The sequence below is a fragment of the Cibotium barometz genome, chromosome 62 (genome assembly GCF_041138505.1).
Source record: "Cibotium barometz isolate CiBa-2024 chromosome 62, ASM4113850v1, whole genome shotgun sequence".
NCBI lineage: Eukaryota > Viridiplantae > Streptophyta > Polypodiopsida > Cyatheales > Cibotiaceae > Cibotium > Cibotium barometz.
The window spans coordinates 8,813,781-8,819,730 of NC_141107.1; positions in this window are offsets into that span (position 1 = coordinate 8,813,781).

Genomic DNA, 5,950 nt, shown 5'->3' on the forward strand with positions numbered 1-5,950 from the left:
TAATGCATCATATTTTAGGGATAAGTTACGGAACCTAGAATCGTTGGTTGGTTGATTTGAACTAGGTGGTTCAATATGTGAGATATAAGCTTATGGCTTGAATGGATGCCCTAATGGATTCTAATTGTCATAGTCACATACGTTCTTTGCTTGTTTACAATAAAAGCATGCATGTGAGAATATTGTCCGGATGCAAGATACGTAAAGAGAATTGATTACTGATCCTACTTGTGTTCTAGATATGTGTATGGACTTTTATCACCATTTGTTGGGTTCGCACACGAGGTTATATCTCCTGATGTCATTGCAACTAGAGAGTCTTTGTTTCACTTGGTTCGTTCACAGATGTTTCTGCAAATGAAATGGAAAGAGATATTTCTACATATGAGGTGGAAGATGTGTTGAAGCATTTGCCTAAAGGGAAAATTATAGGATGGGATGGGCTCCCCAATGAGCTTTTCCATGAAGTATGTTGATGAGTTGAAGGTCCCTCTCGCTTATTTTTTTCAAGAGGTGTGGAATACAGGTATCATGCCTACGAGTTGGAAGATTGGGCTTGTACATTTATCGCCTAAAGTTCCATCCCCATTAATCTATGTCAATGGAGACCACTCATATTAATGTGGACCATGTATAAGATATTTGCAAAGGTCTTGGCCAACAGGTTGCAACGATTTCTTCCTACTTTGATTCATCCAAGGCAATATGGATTTATTAAAGGTTAGAATATTTTGCATAATATACTGAATGTATAAATTGTAATTGATTATGCAAGGGCTTCGAGGAAAGAGGTGGTTACGATTCAATTGGATATTGAAAAGGCTTATGATGATCATGTTAGTTGGTATTTTCTTTCACAGCTTATGCAGGCTATGGGATTTGGCCCTCGCATGTCTTCTTTGATTTATACTATTAGCCAACATGCAGTGGCTAGGCTTATGATTAATGGTGGGGTGACTGAGCCAATTCATTTGACGAGATCGGTCAGGTAGGGATGCCCACTTAGCCCTCTCTTGTTTGCAATTATTACACATCCAATCTTATCTCAATTGGATAAGCTAGTGGAAGACGGTGAAGTTGTAGGCCTTACTCTTCCACGTAGAGAGCAGATGGTCAGCCAGGCATTTGGCGGATGATTCTTTCATGTTCCTTAAGGCTCAAAGAGATTATGTTCAAAAGGCTTTGGTTGTTTTAAATAGTCTTGCTTCAGGGTTATACATTAATATGCAGAAATCTACTCTGATAAGTTGTACCAAGAGCGATTTGATTGGTTTGGGATGGAATGGACATGTCATACAAAGGGGATGCATCACACACCACTTGGATCATCTGATTGGAGTTGATGTTGATTCACAGGCTTTGCTGGCATGAATTTTTACAAGGATAAATGATAAGTTTGTGTTTTGGAAATCTCAAGGTTAGCCTATGCATGTTCGGCTCAGAGTGGGTTATGCCCGGAGGAGAAATAGGAGAGAGGTATGAGAGAGAGAGAGGGGGGAGGAGAGATATTAGAGATAGAGATGGAGAGAGAGAGAGAGAGAGAGAGAGAGAGAGAGAGAGAGAGAGAGAGAGAGAGAGAGAGAGAGAGAGAGAGAGAGAGAGTTCCCTCGTAGAGAAGCTAGCTTCATGCCCATTCCCCAATAGCCACAAAAAAATATTATCCATCCACATTGATGATGGAAGCTCTTTATCACATACCACCAAGTGGATTTGTCTAGTGACCCCATGTTTGTTTAGGAAATTATCTATTTAAGGAGGATTAGAAGAAAGAGCCCATCTTTAATAAAAAGAAAGTATATCCTTCTAAACATGAATTTTGGCTTATTCCATCCTTTGGAATTTTGAAAAAACAAGACATCATATAGGGCCTACTTTGTATAAACCTATCACTAATGAGTGAACCATTGAGTTTTACATTTTTATAAATGTACAATTTAGTAATAAAATTTGTTGCAAACTATTACATTCCATTATTGATCATGATACAAAGGGAACTTGACATGTACTCTATATTTCTTGTTGATTTATAACACAAGGTATAATGGTGAGCATCACATTTTTATGTATTCAACTGTTTGAGATTTTGACTCAATTATTGCTGTTTTTTGACTCATTAACCCTTTCAAACATGCACATCTAATGAATTTGTCCCTTAGAATGCTCAAACTATATATATATATATATATATATATATATATATAAAATATGGTGCACATATTAGAATAAATAGTATTTTTTGTGTGCATTGAATGAGGAGGAATGAGGCTATCTATTCCAATACAAAAGCAAAAAACATTGAATCGATGCTATTGAACTTCATGCCATTGTAAGCCCACTTACACAAACAGACTAAATGCATATCTCTTTAGCTTTTTGTAGCTTCATATGCACTCAATGTGCACATGATGTCATCTCTACTATTAAGAGATTAAAAAAATTATTTTGCTTATGTAACTACATGCATTTTATTATCCTTTCTTTTGCTTCATATTCATTCGTGCAATTACATGCATTTTATTGCCCTTTCTTTAGCTTCATATGGACTCATGATTGATTATCAGAGGTGTAGATGTGCTTTTTATTAAAGAAAACTTGAAAAAAAGCAAATGGAAGCCACCCATTATTCACAATTAAAAATTGTTTTTTTATACTAGTATTTTACCCAAAAAATAGCATTCATATATATACATATAAGTGGTTTGAATTCTTGAGAAGGTGGTGAAAGAAATATAAATTAGGTTTGGATAAGCACAAATAATCTGTTTTTATGTAGAAAGAAGGAAAAAATGTGTTTTACTTTTATATCAAGTATACGTTCCCTTTCCCTAGTCCTATAACATAAATATTTTTTATGGAATGTAAGGTTGAAGTTTACGTACAACTTTATCTCAAAATAACATATTGTACTACATATTGTGAGTGGAGCTTTTTTATTTGAAGGACCCATATGCTTATCTCCAAATAACAAACCTTTCAAGAAAAGTATTTTTGTGACTTCAAAGAAAGCCATTTTCAAGTCTTGTGAGACGGCGGCACTAATAGCTAATAGTGTGATTGTGATGAGAGAATTTAAATAATTCATAACTATGGTCATTGAGTGGTAAGTTTTCACTTCAATACTATCAAGGTTACATGATCTCTTTGTTATTGCTAACTACATAATCTTATGCCTTTGCTTATCTGGACATACATAAATTTTGAGAAGTGTATTTTCTTGGGGAACTTTTTAACAAGATAAAAACAAAACTCTAGATGTTACAAGTGGTTAGAGATGTTTCATGATATGTTGAGCGTGATATTAAAGTAATGATACTTGATTTGTAGGTCCTATGCCATTATAATTACATTCTTTCCCTTGTAATTACATAATGCAATTTCATGCATGAACTATACACGCAATTTATTAAAATGCACTCAATTGATGAGAATACAAGGCTGTACAAAGAAAAGCAACATAAGATCCTATTGAATGAATGACAAGACAAGATAACATATACGGCTAGTGATAGCCAAGGCTTATAATGAGAAAGTAATCCATCGTGCCTTATATCCTTGTTACCTACACCTACACCTACACCTACACCCCCACCCCCACCCCCCCTTTCTATGTGCATGATGGTAACAAACATATCTAGAAGCCTCCCTGACATTCCCATTTAGTTGGTTATATATATATATATATATATATATATATATATAGAGAGAGAGAGAGAGAGAGAGAGAGAGAGAGAGAGAGAGAGAGAGAGAGAGAGAGAGAGAGAGAGAGAGAGATGAGGATGGGGAGGATCACCTAATGCATATCCCCATTCGAGATTTGTTTCTAGGCTACTTTCCCAACCTTTCTCTCATAGCCATATTTTAAAAGAAAATGTAAAACAAAATTTTCTTTTGTTTATTTAATAAAACAACCCACTTCATCACTAGGGTATTTTTTGTTGGAGTGAAACTATGTGTTATTTTTTCCATAATTAATCTTTTCACACAAAATTTTCTGTTAAACAATGTAGAAAAAAAATTCGTTTCTTTATTTATTAAAGTAACCCACTTTATCACTAGGGTATTTTTTATTGGAGTGAAACTATGTGTTATTTTCCATAATTAATCCTTTTCATAATCTATTGTAGCTTTTAGTTAATAAATGCTAAAATTTTAAATATTATTATCAAAAGACACAATAATGCACCATTTTGATGTGGGGGACAAAGTTCATTTCCACCCTATGAGATAGAGTTTGTAACTTTGCACATGTCGAATACCATATAAATGAAAATATTATTTTCTTTTGACTCGTCTCTTTTATTGGTTATATTAGTTCTTCATGATTTTGTGTGTGTTGAAAATATTATTAAAAGTAACAATATAAGAAAGCTCCTTTGTACCCTCTTCGAATAAAAACTTGAAATGCTTTTTTGACGCTATATTTGATAAGGTTCAAGCATTGAGAAAGTGGAAAGAGCATTGAGAAAGTGGAAAGAGCAGTGACTCCAGATGTAAGAGTGTGTGCACACAAACAATCTTGAACACCCATGCAAATGATAAAGACAAAACATAGCATGGAAAATTTGACCTCCAAACATTAAAATCTTAAAGGAAAAGAGTGCACTACATAATATATAAGTGATCCCAACCATCAAATTAATTAAAACAATATAGTATAATATATATTGAGTCATTTCCCTATCATTGTTTGATGAATTGATTGCAACTTGTGCTTTTTTTTTTGGTTAAGTTTGAGTTCATTTTAGCATGTAACTTATACTTTTTATAATTTTATTTTTGTTAAGTTTGAGTTTGCATGCATTCAAACTTGTAGCATCTCTTTGAGAGAATATATGCTCATGATTTAAATATCTCAATTATAACCATTATACTTATAGCTTAACTATTTTGATTCCCTAAAGTCATTGAGTCAATCATTAATGGTTGCAGAAGCCATCATGTTTCTTGCACTCCCCTTGGAATATGCAACTAACACGAGGAAGATTGCTTAGTGAACTTTCATGATCTTATAGCACGTTAAAATGATGTGCTTTCATAATGCAGCCACTCATTGTGGTAAAGTTATAACTACATTTCTTTGTGGGAGGGTGGAGTATTTCCATTAGCTCACAAAGCACCCACGTCATGCAACTCGATGGTAAAGTTATAACTACATTTCTTTGTTTGATGTGTAAATAGGAAAACCTTTCTCTAAAATTATAACACATGTTTAAGAAATAAATATCCTTGTTCTCAACATCAAAGACGGTATCTCAAAACCTTGTATAAAAAATGACATGTTTTCCATGATAACATATGCAAAAAGCTTTCCTATGCTATTTTAATCATCAAATGTCATACCATTTCAACCCAAAAATTGTATAAAACCACTCATCTATATATAATGCAAGAATAATGCTCTATGCTTCTTGAGGACTTCAATACTTTACATGTTTACATATGTAGCATGGGAGCTCAAACTCTTCTTAAATACATTCTCTATCAATTCAATGTTGACATATTTAACAAACCTACTTTGACATGGATGATGTGTTATGGTATACATGATACTATCGTGTGTCCTGCATGCAATATAATCATGTATTACATTACACATCATCTTTGTGTGTGTGTGTGTGTGTGTGAGAGAGAGAGAGAGAGAGAGAGAGAGAGAGAGAGAGAGAGAGAGAGAGAGAGAGTTAATAAAATCCTTTATATACATATAAGACAAGGATCCAAAATGAATGTTTGTGTATAGATGTGCATGAAAGGGATAGTGGAGTAGTTTTACTGGAGAGTTAGATTGCATGCGAGAAGTAAGAGGCACTAGGAGGGGGGGCCTACAAGAAAACTTTCATGAGGTTGGTGCTAGAAGGTGGGATCCTCCTCTTTATGAAAAAAGGCACACTCACCCACTTGTTTGGTACCTATCTTGTAAGGGCCCTGTAAGGGTCTCATAATAAGGAATTTG